General features: G+C 37.1%; 1 pseudogene; it reads left to right on the top strand.

Annotated features, from left to right (window-relative positions):
- Positions 1-16,617, top strand: part of LOC120225876 — a 67,077-nt pseudogene extending 50,460 nt beyond the window's left edge.
- The last annotated feature ends 602 nt before the right edge of the window (positions 16,618-17,219 follow it).

Below are 17,219 nucleotides of genomic sequence, written 5' to 3'. Positions count from 1 at the left end.
TCCTCTTATTGCTTTTATTTTGAATATTTTCTATTGTTAAAATCTCAGCACTACCCAAAGCAATCTACACATTCAATGCAATCACAATCATATTTACACCAGCATACTTCTCAAAACTAGAACAAAGTGTCCTAAAATTTGTGGAACCACAAAAGACCCCGAATAGCCAAAGTAATATTGAAGAATAAAACCAAAACGGGAGGTATCACCATCCCAGACTTTAGCCTCTACTACAAAGCTGTCGTCATCAAGACAGTATCGTATTGGCACAAAAACAGACACATAGACCAATGGAATAGAATTGAGAACTCAGAATTGGACACAAAAGTATACAGCCAATTAATCTTTGACAAAGCAGGAAAGAGTATCCAATGGAAAAAAGACAGCCTCTTTAACAGATGGTGCTGGGAGAACTGGACAGCAACATGCAGTAGAATGAAACTAGATCATTTGCTCACACCATACACAAAAATAAACTCAAAATGGATAAAGGACCTGAACGTGAGACACGAATCCATCAAAACCCTAGAGGAGAAAGCAGGAAACAACCTCCTTGAACTCCACCACAGCAATTTCTTACTTGACACATCCCCAAAAGCAAGGGAATCAAGAGCAAAAATGAACTATTGGGACCTCATCAAGATTAAAAGCTTCTGCAAAGCAAAGGAGATAATCCATAAAACTAATAGGCAACCGACAGAATGGGAAAAGATAGTTGCAAATGACATATCAGATAAATGGCTAGTATCCGAAATCTATAAGGAACTCATTAAACTCCACACCCAAGAAACAAATAATTCAGTGAAGAAATGGGCAGAAGGTATGAACAGACTCTTCTCCAAAGAGTATATCCAGATGGCCAACAGACACATGAAAGGATGCTCAGCATCCCTCCTCATCAGGGAAATACACATCAAAACCACACCGATACCACCTCACGCCGGTCAGAGTGGCTCAAATGAGCAAATCAGAGGACTCTAGATGCTGGCGAGGATGTGGAGACACGGGCACCCTACTACACTGTTGGTAGGAATGTAACCTGGTGCAGCCCCTCTGGAAAACAGTGTAGAGGTTCCTCAAACAATTAACAATAGAACTCCCCTATGACCCAGCAATAGCACTGCTAGGAATTTACCCAGGGGATACAGGAGTGCTGATGCATAGGGGCACATGAACCTCAAAGTTCATAGCAGCACTCTCAACAATAGCTAATACATGGAAAGAGCCTAAGTGTGGGGCGCCTGGGTGGCTTAGTCCGTTAAGCGTCTGACTTTCGCTTAGGTCATGATCTCGCGGTTCGTGGGTTAGGGCCCCGCATCTGGCTCTGTGCTGACTGCCAGCTCAGGGCCTGGAGCCTGTTTCAGTCTGTGACTCCCTCTCTCTCTGACCCTCCCGTGCTCATGCTGTCTCTCTCTCTCTCTCCTAGAAATAAATAAAAACATTAAAAAAAAAAGAGCCTAAGTGTCCATCAATGGACAAATGGATCAAGAAGATGTGGTTTATCTATACAATGGAATACTACATGGCAATGAGAAAGAATGAAATCTGGCCATGTGTAGCAACATGGATGGAACTTGAGGGTGTTATGCTGAGTGAAATGTCAGGCAGAGAAGGGCAGATAACATATGTTTGCACTTATAGGAGGATTCGGAGGAACTTAATGGAGGACCCTGGGGGAGAAGAAGGGGAAAAATAGTGGAGGATAGGGAGGGAGGCAAACCATGAGAGACTCTTGAATGATGAGAACATACTGAGGACTGATGGGTATGGGGAGGAGGGAAAGGGGGGTGATGGGCATTAAGGGGGGCACTCGTGGGGATGATCACTGGGTGTTATATGGAAACCAACTTGACAATAAACTATTTTTAAAAAATCAGTAAGACTCTAACCATGCAAAGTAAAAAAAAAAAAAAAAATAGAAAAGACACAAATGTTACTAATATCAGAAATGAAAGAGGGACATCACGACAGATTTCATGGATATTAAAAGGATAATTCTATTGTATTGTTTTGTGTTGTATTCTATTATAAAGAATTCTATGCCCACAGTTTGATAACCTTATGAAATGAACCACTTCTTTAAAAAACACAGTCAGTTTAAAGAGGATAAATGGTGGATCCTATGTTTGCCTTCAAACATAGCTAGATATAAATATAAATACCAAATCATTCTGAACAGTAAATTGATCTGAAGAATGAAGAACTGCACAACCAGAGGGAGGTTGGAACCAGAGGGCGGTTCCACTGTGGAAGGTAGTAGGTGTGGAGATGTGATTTGGGGGAGAAAAGGACCATGGGTTCTTCAGATGGGAGTGAGCCCTGTTCATGGAGAGGAGAGAGGGAGGGAGAAATAGTTTAGTGTACAGGAGATTGAACCAGAAAAACGCTTCCCCAAAACCATTGCCTAGGAAAACAAGAGGGTTTGATTTTCATGAGTTTTGACAACCAGTGGAACTCAAAAACCGAAGTTTTAGAAGACCCTGCCATTGTTAGTGTGGAGTCTGGTGGGTACAGTGGTGACCCTGTGGAGGAAGGCAGAGGCCTGGGAGTGGTCTGCATGATAGGAGGATCTCATTGGACATAAAAGGGGACACATTTACCTCTTTTTGAAGTTCATCAGGAAGAGATGGCATTGCCCCCACAGGGGACAAAAGAGATGGAGGGTGCCATTGCACAACCCTATTCCTTAGCATAGCGACAGAGACACCTGTTGAGGGCAGCTAACCTGGACAATGGCTTTTTGCTGTGCTTTGCTCTAAGCTCTCAGGTCCTGCTGAGACCTGTTGCTAGTGCAACTGTCCTTGGACAAACCTGCATCTGTCCCAGTGCCGTAAGACCCTCTCATTAGAGGACCTGCTTGAGTTTGTGCAAGTCCATTTCCCTGAAGTGGGGAGTGTTGTAGCTCCACCTGCCTGAGTTAAAAATACAGGTGCCCCGCACTGCCAGGAGGAAAGACAGCCCAGACACAAGGCCTACTAGAGCTTCCCAGACAACAGTGGCCACAAACTCCACTCTCTGGGGATGAGGGAAATGACAGGTGTCATTTTTCTCCTCAATCCATCAGCACAGACCAACTTCAGTGAACAGAACGGCACAAACAGTGGAGACCTCAGCTGTTTACACCAAGCCCGATCAACCTGTGCTCTGCAGGTGCTTCTTAACTAGAGTAAGTACGACTGAGAACCAGAGCGGGAGGCTTCTGCTCCAAAAGACCAGGAAAAAAAAAACCAAAAACTTCAGCTCTAGTGGAAATAAGATATTGCTTCTTTTAACAAGCAGACTGGAGCACACCTAGTCTAAACTCACCACATTCTGGACAAGTCCAGATACTCCCCAATGCAGACAAGGAGAAACTCTGCAAAGGACTGACCTGAGGGAAAGAACAGCCAAAACACAGCAGAAGAGTACACAAGCATACACCAGAAACACTTCTTGAAGTTCCAGGCCCTGAATAGTATATGACCTCTTCTTAATAAAGTCATTACTCACAGGAACATGAACCATAACAGACCCACAGCTAACAACATCCTCAATGGGGAAAAACTAAAGGCCTTCCTCTTTGTTTAGGAGCAAGGCAGGGGTGACCACTCTCACTATTGTTATTTAACATAGCACTGAAAGTCTTAGCCTCAGCAATGAGACAACAAAAGAAATAAAAGACATCCAAATTAGCAAGGAAGAAGTGAAACTTTCAATATTCTGAGACGACATGATATTCTATGTAGAAAACTTGAAAGACTCCACCAAAAAATTGCTAGAACTGAAGCACAAATTCAGTCAAGTCAGAGGATACAAAATTAACATACAGAAATCTGTTACATTTCTATACATCAGTAATGAAGCAGCAGAAAAAGAAACAAAGGAATCCATCCCATTTAGAATTGCCCCCAAAACCATATGATAGCTAGGAATAAATCTCACTAAAGAGGTGAAAGACCTGTTCTCTGAAAACAATAGAACACTTACAAAAGAAATTGAAGATGACACAAAGAAATGGAAAAACATTCCATATTCATTGAAGAAAAAAATATTGATAAAATGTCTATATCACTCAAAACAATCTACACATTTAATGCAATTCCTATGAAAATACCATCATCATTTTCCATAGAACTAGAACAAACAATCTTAAATGAGTTATCAATCAAAAATTACCCCAGATAGTCAAAGCAATCCTGAAAAAGGAAAGAAAAACTGCAGGTATCACATTTCTGAACTTCAACCTATATTAAAAAGTGCATTAATAAAGACAAGTATAGTACTGGCACAGAAATCCATATAGATCAACGGAACAGAAGAGAAAATCCAGAAATGGACCCACAACCATATGTTCAACTAATCTTTTACAAAGCATGGAAGAATATCCGATGGAAAAAGACAGTCTCTTAACAAATGGTGTTCAGAAACCTGGACAGAAAAATGCAAAAGAATGAAACTGGACCATTTTCTTACAACATACACAAAAATTAACTCAAAACTGATGAAATACATAAATATGAGAGAGGAAACCATCAAAATCCTGTAAGAGAGCATAGGCAGCAACCTCTTTGACATGAGCTTGAACAATTTCTTACTGACATGTCTCCTGAGGCAAGAGAAACAAATGTAAAAATAAATTATTGGGCTTCATCAATATAAAAAGCTTCTACACAGTGAAGAAAACAATCAAGAAAACCAAAAGGTAGCCCTATGGAATGGTAGAAGATATTTGAAAATTACATAGCTGATATCCACAATCGATAAAGAACTTAGCAAATGGAACACCCAAAAAACAAATAATCAAGTTAATAAATGGGCAGAAGTTAGGAATAGACATTTTTTCCCAAGAAAACATACAGATGGCCAACAGACACATGAAAAGATGCTCAAATTCACTCATCAGCAGGGAAATACATATCAAAACAAGGATGAGATGTCACCTCACATGTTAGAATGGCTAAAATTAGCAACAAAGGAAACAACAGATTTGAGAAAGGATGGGGAGAATGGGGAATTTCTTACACTGTTGGTGAGAAAGAAAACTGGTGCAGCTACTTTGGAAAACAGTATGGAGGGTCCTAAAGAAGTTAAAAATATAACAAGTGCACTACTAGGTATTTACCCAAAGGAAACAAAAATACTGATTCAAAGTGGCATATTCACCACTATCAACAGTAGCCAATTGTGGAAAGAGCCCAAATGTCCTGACTCATGAATGGATAAAGATGTTATATATATATATATATATATATATATATATATATATAGTGTGTATATATATATATATATATACACACAATGGAATGTTTCTCATCCATCAAAAATAATTAATTCTTGTTATTTGCAACAATGTGGATGGAGCTAGAATGTATTATGCTATCAAAGTAAGTCAGAGAAAAACAAATACCATATGATTTCATTCACATATGGAATTTATTTTCTTTATTTTTTTTAATGTTTATTTCTTCTTGAGAGATACAGAGGGCAAGTGGAGGAGGGGCAGAGAGAGAGGGAGACACAGAATCCGAATCCGAAGCAGGCTTCAGGCTCTGAGCTGTCAGCACAGATCCTGAAGCGGGGTTCGAGCCCCATGAACTGTGAGATCATGACCTGAACTGAAGTGGGATGCTTAACTGTCTGAGCTGCCCAGGCGCCCCTCATATGTGGAATTTAAGAAACAAAAGAGGCAAACATAAGGGAAAGAGTGGGAAATATACAGAAAAAAGCCATAAGAGACTCTCAACTATAGAGAACAAACAGAGTTGATGGAGGGGAGGTGGGCAGCAGAAGGGCTAAATGGGTGATGGGTATTAAGGAGAGCACTTATTTTGTGGAGCACTGAATGCTATATGTAAGTGATGAATCACTAAATTCTACTCCTGAAAACAATATTACACTATATTTTAACTAAGTAAAATTTAAATAAAAATTTGGAGAAAAGAAAATAAATGGGCAGAAGACATGAATAGACATTTTTTCAATGAAAACGTATAGATGGCTAACAGACATATGAAAAGATGCCCAACATCACTCATCATCAGGCAAATATAAATCAAAATCACAATGAGATACAACCTCTCACATGTCAGAATGGCTAAAATGAACAACACAGAAAACAAGAGATGTTGGCGAGGATATGGAGAAAGGGAAACTCTTATACTGTTGGTAGGAATGCAAACTGGTAAATCCATTCTGGGAAACACTGGAGATTCGTCAAAGAGTTAAAAGTAGAACTACCCTGTGATCCAGCAATTGCACTACTATGTATTTACCCAAAAAATTAAAAAATACTGTTTCTAAAGGGCAGATGCACCTGGATATTTATAGCAGCATTATCAACAATAGCCAAACTCTGGAGAGAGCCCAAATGTCCATCTACTGATGAATGGATAAAAAAAAGAGGTGGTATATATATTCAGTGAAAATTACTTAGCCATCAAAAGAATGAAATCTTTCATTTGCAATGATGTGGATGGTGATAGAATGTATTATGCTAAGATAAATAAGTCAATCATAGAAAGACAAATACCGTACACTTTAATTCATATGTGCAATTTAAAAAAAAGAAAAACAGATGAACATATAGGAATGGGAGGGGGAGAAAAGAGAGGGTTCCTCTTAAGGACAAAACAGACTGAGGGATTGATGGAAGGAGGTGGGTGGGAGATGGGATAGATGGGTAATATGTACTAGGGAGGCCACTTTGTGATGAGCACTGGGTGTTGTATGTAAGTGATGAATCACTGAAATTTAGTCATATATATATATATTGCTTTAGCAATTTGGGATCTTTTGTGATTCCATACAAATTTTGGGATTGTTTGTTCTACCTCTATGAAAAATGCTGGTTGGTTGTGTTTTGATAAGGATTATATTAAATGTGTATATTGTATGTCCATTGATGGATGAATGGATAAAGAAGATGTGAGATATATATATATATATATATATATATATATATATCTCACACATATATCACACTGGAGCCAGTGTGTATTATGCTAAGTGAAATAAGTCAGTCAGAGAAAGACAAATACCATATAATGTCACTCATACGTGAAATTTAAGAAACAAAACAGATGAACTTATGGGAGGAGGGAAGAATAAAAAAAAGAGAGAAAGGAAAACAAACTGACCCTTAAAAAAAAGAGAAAAAACTGAGGGATTGATAGAGGGAGGTGGGTGGTGGATGAGTTAGATTGGTGAAGCGTATTAAGGATAGCACTTGTTACGATGAGCATTGGGAGTAATGAATCACTGAATTCTACTCCTGAAACCAATAGTTTAAACTCTATGTTAACTAACTAGAATTTAAATAAAACTTGAAACATTAAGAAAATAATAAAATAAAAATAATATAAAATAAAATAGTGAACACAATCTACCAATGCACTTATAATAAGGAATAGACAAACTGAATTTAATATATTTATTAAATAAATTGATCAATAATTAATAAACTTAGAAAACAGGGGCGCCTGGGTGGCTTAGTCGGTTAAGCGTCCGGCTTTCGCTTAGGTCATGATCTCGCGGTTCGTGGGTTCGAGCCCCGCGTCGGGCTCTGTGCTGACTGCCAGCTCAGAGCCTGGAGCCTGTTTCAGTCTGTGACTCCCTCTCTCTCTGACCCTCCCCTGCTCACGCTATCTCTCTCTCTCCTAGAAATAAATAAAAATATTTAAAAAAAAAACTTTAAAAAAAATAAAAAAATAAACTTAGAAAACAGCACCATGTCTGAGATGGGTTTACTGGTGAATCCTACCAAACAATTAAGGAAGAAGTTATGCCAATTATCTAATATCTCTTTCAGAGGATAGAAGCAGAGGACATACTTCCTAACTCATTTTAAGATAACAGCATTACCCTATCATATCTAGAGGAAAAAACATTACAAGAAAACTACATACTAACTTCTCATAATACCTCAGTAAAATATTAGCAAATCAAATTTATAATGTTTAATAAAAATTTTACACCAAGACCAGGTGGGTTTTATTCCAGGTATGGTTCTACTTTTTAAAATCAATTAATATACTTCATCACATGAAAGAGCCAAAGGAGAAAACTATATGTGTTGTATTCATACTTATGTTTTCTATAATAATTATTTAAAAAAAACTCTGGCAGAAGACAATGCAACTGGTCTCAATTCCACTTTGCTACAGGAATTTAGTCTTGAACAAGATGAAAACAAGAGCAAACTGATTTTGGGAAAAAGATGAACACTTTTGAAGGTTTCCACTTGTACCTTGAATTCAAAAGAGAGTTGATAAAAATTTTCTTATGAACATAACTTTGAATTTTTAATACTACATCAACAAAAATTTTAGAATTATGGTATAGTACAATGGGAAATATAACTCAAAGGACTGCTCATATTTCATAATATATTGTAAACTAATTAAGTGTGATTAATGAACTATAGATCTCTCTCAGGGCAATAACAGAAAATACCATACTAAGGTATTCTGGAATATGTTTATTAATAAATCAAATTCAGTTAAAATCAGTCAATACTCATAAATTATTATGGAAAAATATTCATAATGCAAAATGCCACAAATTTAGTGGAGAAAGAGATTTCACTTCTTTGGATCACTAACCCTTTATTCTACCTGTAAAAAGGGTGGTTAAGCTGCTTTAAGAATGAGTATGCAAGGCTCAATTTTCTGTAAGTGGAGTATGCAAACTAACATTCTATCAAATGGAAACTCATTTATGTACTCTGTTACAGGGTCCATAGGCCTTTAGAAACAATATGAATCTACAATTGTATTTTCCTTTCAGAATTAATCCAGAACAGTCCCTATTTACATATTCCAAACCCCCTCCCCAAAAAAGCAGTTGGGAAAATTCTTTGAAGTCACACTTCACATGTTTCTGAGAACTTAATATTGAATGGATAAAAATATTTGTTAGTCACATTTGCTCTTATTCAAGTCAAATTTAAGTTTCAATATGTTATTAAGTTTCTGCTAATAGACAAACATAATTTAAAAATTCAAATTAGGGGCATCTGTGTGGCTCAATCGATTAAGCAACTGACTCTTGATATCAGCTCTGGTCATGAGATCACGGTTTATGGGTTCAAGCCCCACATCAGGCTCTAAGTTGATAGCATAGATGGAGCCTGCTTCAGATTCTCTCTCTCTCTCTTTCTCTCTCTCTCTCTCTGCTCTTCCCTTTCTCATGTGCTTGCTCTTTCTCTCAAAAGAAATAAACTTAAAATTTTGAAGAAGTCCAAGTTAATACAAACTGGGAAATACACAAATTTTCATTATAAGGTGCTGATCATTTCTGAAAGAATCTTATATTTAATCACAATTTGAAAACATTGTTGCTGAAAATCCTTGACAATTATGGAAGTTAATTGCCACAACAGAAGCCAGAATTGAGAAGTTAGATGTTTTTCAAAATGTAAACGAGTCATCAGATTATGAGTCACAACTCATTTACTCACTTGGCATTCTTTTAATTTAGTTCTGAAAAAAATGATACCTTTTTTTCCACCAAATTCCATTTGAATAGAATTCAGAAATAAAATAGTGGTGGGAGGAAGGGACTTCTATGTATACACATGACAAAGACAAAATAGAACTTGGTCATACATGAAATAGATGGCTTAGAAATTTCTGAAGCTGTATTCAATATTATCAGATTACAAAATGAGTTTGCATAATAAAGTGTTTCTACAATTTTACTTGAGTCACAGAGTTAAGTATGCATACCATAATCAATAAGTGAACCATCAAGATAAAAAACTTTTTTTTTTCTGAGAGAGATTGAAAAAAATGTTATACAGTCACCAGTCAGGATATCATAAGTGAAAAAACTACCTTGAGTTTTGAAAAGACACAATTTTTAAGGGTTATTTATTTTTGAGAGAGAGAGCAAGTGGGGGAGAGGCAGAGAGAGGAAAAGCCCAACATGGGGCTCAAGCCCACAAACCATGAGATCATAGCCTGAGCCGAAATCAGACGCTTGACCGACTGAGTCACCCAGGAGCCCCTGTTCTTCTTTCTTAGTACAGTAAACAGGTAACAATATGCCACTATTAGGAAATTAAATGCAGGATTAACTTCCTAGTCTGATTTTACAGAGCAGTTTAACTATCTATCTACATAATCCCCCCTCAAAAAAAGACCCCAAAAAAGAACTTAGGCCATGCATTTGTTACCACAATTGCAGTTTGAATGGTTCTTCTAGGCAAATCATCTAACAAAGCTAACAATAACTTGAAAAATGAAGTTTCATCTTCTTTTATTTTCTCTACCCATGCTCTAGTGAAAGTTCAAAGTAACTTGGACACTACCTGGTATACAGAGGTATATGAAACAAGAAAGTAGAAAGGGAGAACTAAAACTATTCTGGATAAATCTGAAACACCGAGCAAATTTATCAAAGAAATCATAATACTATTCATGAGCTTTACATATTTAACTCTGAGGGCGTAAGCAGGCAATGTTTTTCTAGATACCATTATAGGAAATAGCAACCTATAATCTCATGGATTAGGAATGAAAGTATTTCTCCCACCAAATTATGTATGTATTTAACTGACACTTTCATATACTCTTCCTGTGTACCAGGCATTGTCCTAAGGCTATTACAGATAACTCATTTGATTCTTAAGATAGCCTTAGGTAGGGGTAAATACTATTATTATCATCATCATTCTTGTTTTACAGATTAATAAACCAAAAGACACACAATTTAAGCAACTTGTCCAGTATTACATAGCTAGCAAATGATGAATCTAGGGTTAGAGTCTCCTCAGTTTGGCTCCAAAATTCATGTGTTCAACCACAACACTATACTTCTAAAAATGATCTTATTGATGTTCTACAATCCTCCAATAACATAATTGTATCTTGTAGTCTTAACAGCTTCACTTTCATAATGTAATTCAAAATCCACAAGTACAAATTTTAATTAGGGCACAACTCTCATCCAGCCATACAAGTTTAAAGTTGTGTTAATCTAAAAATAAAATTCCAATGAAAGTAATTTCATAGATAAGCCTCTTTAGATATCTACAATAATAAACTCACAGGCTAGAGAAAAACAAATCAGCCATTCTATAAATGAGGTTTTGGGTCTCCAATGCACACTATTATGTGTAAGTCACACATGACAACTTACATGTCTATAATCAAGGTATTTGCCTTGAATGTGCTCAGTGAAATAAGTCAGACAGAGAAAGACAAACACTGTGTGATCTCACTTATATGTGTAATACAGAAACATCAAATTCATCGAATCAAAGAATAGAATGGTGGTTACCAGGGTCTGAGGGATTGGAGAAATAGCGGATTGTTGTTCAAACGTGCAAGCTTTCAGTTATAAGATGAATAAGTTCTAGGGATGTAATATACAGCATAGTTAAACTAGTTACTAATACTGCATTATATAGTTGAAAATGCTGAGAATAAAGCTTTAATGTTCTCACCATAACAAAGAAAGCAAGATGGTAATTATGTGAGGTGAAGGATAAGTTAACTAAAACTTTATTGTGGTAAACATTTCCCAAAACCTATGTGTATTAAATCATCACACTGTACATCTGAAATTCACACAGTGTTATATGTCAATTATATCTCAATAAGGATGGAAACAATATACATTTACCTTGGACATCTGGAACACCTAGGTATTCCTCCAAGTTTCACATGAATGACATTTCTTCTCAGTCAGCTATTTCTGATCCTTCTTACCTTTCTCAATGTATATTACTATATACTATAGAGGCTATAGAGGGAACTACGTAACAGATTCTAATAATGGAAGAAACCCTCTTTTGTCAGAGAAGATTACTGTCACTCAATACCAGGGGAAACAGAATCCTGAGCTCATTGGTGTTTTTTATTTAATATTTTAATCTAATTTGTTTAGAACCATAGCAGTACAAAATGTCATAGGAAGATGTAAATTCTCCTTGAATTCTTTTTTGTACATACAAACAAAATGAAAAACAGCAACACCAACCTTGTTCATTTCTTGTTGCTCAAACTTTCCCAAGATTCTGATATTCTTTTTTTTTAAATATTTTTATTTATTTCTAGGAGAGAGAGAGAGAGAGAGAGAGAGAGAGAGACAGTGTGAGCAGGGGAGGGTCAGAGAGAGAGGGAGTCACAGACTGAAACAGGCTCCAGGCTCTGAGCTGGCAGTCAGCACAGAGCCCGACGCGGGGCTCGAACCCATGAACCGCGAGATCATGACCTAAGCGAAAGTCGGACGCTTAACCGACTAAGCCACCCAGGCGCCCCCCAAGATTCTGATATTCTAAGTTATTTAACATTTCAGCTGATTTTGGGGTCTTTGTAGACTTCCTTGATGGAGCATATTTCAGTGGCAGCCAACAGTGTATCTTGGGCATGCTTGCCAAGCCTAATAAAACAGAAAATTTCCTCTTTTGTTAAAATGAGTTTTGCCTGAGGGCGCCTGGGTGGTTCAGTTGGTTATTCGACTTCAGCTCAGGTCATAATATCACAGTTCAGGAGTTCGAGCCCCGCATCAGGCTCTGTGCTGACAGCTCAAAGCCTGGAGCTTGCTTTGAATTCTGTGTCTCCCTCTCTCTCTGCCCCTCCCCCACAAATGTTCTGTCTCTCTTTATCTCTCTCAAAAATAAGAAACCTTAAAAAATGAGTTTTCTCTGAACCTTAAAACTTTTTATTATGGATTTGACAATCCAGAGAAAACCAATAACTTTCTTTAACCAAGACCATAAAAACTCAAATTAAATATAGAATATTCATTGTTAATTCAAACCTTTTATCTTAAAGTTTTTACTTTAATTCCAGTTAGTTAACATACAGTATTATATTAGTTTCAGTTTTCAAATATAGTAATTTAACACTTCCATACAAAACCCTGTACTTATCACATGTACACTCCTTAAACCCCATCATCTATTTAACCCATCCCCCTCCCCAACTCTGCTCTGGTAACCATCATTTTGCTGTCTACACTTGAGTCAGTTTCTTGGTCTCTCTCTCTCCTTTGTTCATTTCTTTTGTTTCTTAAATTCCACATGTTAGTGAAATCATACGGTATTTGTCTAACTCTGACTGACATCTTTTGCTTAGCATTATACTCTCTAGCTCCATCTATGTTGTTACAAATTGCAGGACTTCATTCTTATTTATGACTGAGTGTTACTCCACTGTATATATACCACTTCTCTATCCATTCGTTGGCTGATGAACATTGGGGCTATTTCCATAGTTTGGCAATTATAGATAGCGTTGCTATAAACATTGGGGTGCCTGAATCCCTTTGAATTTGTATTTCTTTAATCTTTTGGGTAAATACCTAGTAGTGTGTTTGCTGGATCATAGGATAGTTCTGTTTTTAAATTTTTGGGGATCCTCAGTATTGTTTTCCAGACTGGCTGCACCAGTTTGCATTTTCACCAACAGTGCAAGAAGGTTCCCTTTTCTCCACAATTTCGTTAACACCTGTTGTTTTATGCGTTTTGTGTTTAGCCTTTCTGACAGCTGTGATATGATATCTCATTATAGTTTCGATTTGTATTTCCCTGATGATGAGTGATGTTGAGCATCTTTTCATGTGTCTGTTGCCATCTTTATGTCCTTTTGGGAAAATCGTCTATTCATGTCTTCTGCCTATTATTTATTGGATTATTCCTTTTTTGGATACTGAATTTTATTTTTTTTATATATTTTGGATATGACTCTTTAACAAATATGTCATTTGCAAATATCTTCTCCCATTCTGTAGATTGAATTTTAGTATTGTTAATCATTTCTATTTCTGTGCAGAAGTTTTTTGATTTGATGAAGTCCTAATAGTTTATTTTCAGTTTTGTTTCTCTTGCCTCAGAAGACATATCTAGAAAGAAGTTGTTATGGCGAATATCCAAAATGTTACTTGCCTGTGTTCTCCTCCATTATTTTTAGAGTTTCATGTCTCACATTTAGGTATTTAATCCATTTTAAATTTATATTTGGATATGGTGTAAAAAAATGATCCAGTCTCATCCTTTTGCATGTTTTCCCAACGTCAGCTTAGAAGACTTATCACAGGGGTGCCTGGGTGACTCAGTCCGTTGAGGGTCTGACTTTTCATTTTGGCTCAAAACTTGATCCCAGGGTTGTAGAATCAAGTATTACATTGGGCTCTGTGCTGATACTGTGGAGCGTGCTTGGAATTCTCTCTCTGTCTCTCTCTCAAAAGATAAACATGGGAAAAAATACTTATCATGAAGAGACTAATAAGCAGTGTCTTTACAAGTTTAATTTCATGAGTTGTTTAGAAAGGTATATGTCAAATAGATGACTAGTACTTAATTCGAAACAGCCACTGTCTACTTAATGGTACTAATTATACAACTAATCTTGAGGAAATAATCTAACCACTAAGAATTTTAAATTTTAAGAGACTACATAAATGACTGCTGGTATTATTCTTATTACACTGCTATTATGTTGTTTTTATTATATTTATTATGATTCTGCGGTAATGTAATGATATTGTAACAAAGTTGCTGAGTCACTATGTGTACAGCATTCAGACTCATGCATTTAAATAATTCTATTATTACATTTACTACACAATCTATGACAATTATCATATTCACATTTTCTGTCTGATCTTTCATCCCAGCTTGATACATATCTTCAAAAGCTCACATTATTCTTGTAATTCCTGACTATGTATTATGAAAAAGTTTGTGGTCATTAAATCCATTTGAACACAACATTATAAGTGAGATATCATTTGTTTCATTTTTCTTTTTCATCTCTTTTCCTCAATTTGTTTTAAAAATTATTCTAAGCATTACATAACCCATTACTTAATCCTTAAATAATAAAACAAATTTGGTTAAATAATGATTCACATTTTCCCAGGCACACAAAATATACTTGTCTGCTTATACGCATTAAAAAAAAAAAAAAAAAAAAAAAAAAACTTCATTAGAGGAATGTAATTTTGCCATCTGCAGCTCCCAGTCTTTCCTTGGAGAAGCTACAAACCCATTAAAAAGTTGCTGTATATGATTGCTATGGCTAGATTATTAACCCTCAACCCTAAAGAACAGAGGGATATTTACTCAATGAAATCAATAGTTAAAATGTAGACAACTTGAAGGCTTCAAACTGTAGATTTCAGTCACTCACAACAGAGTGAATGCTTATACAGAAATGAACATGCATAGCAGTTGCAACTTTGAATAGGACCACAAGCTAAGATTTCTAGGTAACAAATAGCTAGCAATACTTTCACAAATTTTATAAGATTTAAACATCACATGAAGTGACTTTTAACATGTGTCTTATCATTATTTGTTGGAACCAGATGAATATCTTGTTAGGTACATGAGTACATTGTCTATTTTGTGTGGGAATAGGACTAAAAGATCAGGAGCAACAGGAGAATACTTTTTGTGATCCTTGGACTTCCATGATTCATTTTTAGAGAAGGTGAATCAGGGCAAGATAATCTTTCGATCAAAGTGACCAGTAAAATAATAAGCATTTTCAGTTGGCTCCAGGAAGTGCACTAATCTATTAGAACCTTTATGCTCAGTTCTCTTATATAATGCCAGTTCTTAACTACCACCCACAGCATAACTGCCAGATTTAGGTATAATTGATTTAAAACAGTTTGGAAAAGTACTGTTAAATAAAAATAAATACAATGTGAGTTACACATGTAATTTTAAATTTTCTAGTAGCTACATTTTTAAAAAGACACAGGAATCAGTGAAATTAATTTTAATAATATTTTAGATAACCCAATATATCCAAAATATAAATCCAACATATAATCAACAATAAAAATTATTAATAACATATTTTATATTACTTTTTCATATTAAGTCTTCAAAACCTAGTATGTACTTCACATTTACAGCACATCTCAATTTGGACTACCACACTTCAAGTACTCAAGAGCTATATAAAGCTAGTTACTACCTAGCATATGGGACACTGCAGGTTTAGATCCACACAATATAAAACTATCATACAAACTATAAATGGAATTGAGGCAAGATGGTGGAGAAGTAGGGAGCTCCACGCATTTCATTTGCACCCATCTCTCAAACAGAGAAGGCCTGAAGTCATAGGACACTGAGCCACAGGAGTTTGGGAAGAGAAAGAGACAGAGTACACTGGGAAGGCAACCTCATAAGTGTGTGAGTGCGAACTGGGGAAGATAAAAGCAGGCCAGGACCGGAGACACAGAGGGAGCCCTGCTCGCAGGCAGCCACGGAGAGTCAAGGGGAAAAGAAAGAGAAGCTGAAACTGCTCATAGAACTGTCCCTGGAGAAGAGAAAAACCTCGGCTTGAAAAGAGTGTTTTTAGTTCTAGCTGGGGTGCTGACTTTGAACTAGGTGCCCCCAGCCCCAGAGGGCGCCCGGAAAAACTGCTCTACAGAGCTCCCAGCACCATCCCCAGTGGTGCTAATGCTGCAGGCCTGAGGCAGCGTTCCCCTGGGGTGGACGCCCAGCAGCGTGGTGGTGATGGATCACAGGTTGTGCCACAGCTTTACCCGGGTGGATCAGAGGCTGCGCAACTCTCCCTCAACCCTCAACCCCCACAGCAGGGAAGCAGCGACCTGCGGGATTCTGTTTTGGGTAATATCAATAAAACCCGCAGACTCAGATCTGGAAACGAGGTGGGGCGTGGGGCATAGAACACAGCCCACTTTGGCTACACCCACAGCACAGGGAGATCGGACCCAAAGGAGTGATTTCCACCACTTAGTTTGAGAAGGGACTGGGGCGACGCCATTTTTCTCCCCAAACCACCAAGGCGGGGCCTCAGGGAGGGCCAGCAGACCACAGTGGAGGCTAAGACCTGCCTACACCAAACCATGATCATCCCTGCTAGAGAGTTGCTTTTCTTTTTTTACCTGAACCCGGGGCAAGACCAACATGGATGCACTACCATGATTAATCCTAGATAATTCTTTCTACTTAGATATATTCTCCCTTTTCTCATTTGTAACCCTTCACTCTGCTGGTCAGGGCACCCTGGTCACTGGTTTGCTTAAACAGTCACATTTAATCTATTCTCTAGATGTACATTCTACACCTCAACCGCTACCTTTTTACTTTTCTCTCTCTAGAATAGACAGACTATACAGCTTCTCTGAGTAACATCTTCCTTTCTTTCTCCTTGTCTCTAAATATATTCTACGATTTCTCCCTCTGAATCGAGCCTCGTACTATCTCTGTCTAGTCATTTCATTTCCAATTTCACACCTCCCTGCCCTGT

This window comes from Hyaena hyaena, unplaced genomic scaffold (genome assembly GCF_003009895.1).
Source record: "Hyaena hyaena isolate Hyena2069 unplaced genomic scaffold, ASM300989v1 scaffold_1531, whole genome shotgun sequence".
In the NCBI taxonomy this organism is placed as follows: domain Eukaryota; kingdom Metazoa; phylum Chordata; class Mammalia; order Carnivora; family Hyaenidae; genus Hyaena; species Hyaena hyaena.
The sequence above is the reverse complement of the archived record's forward strand: the minus strand, read 5'-3'. Positions and strand labels throughout refer to the sequence as shown.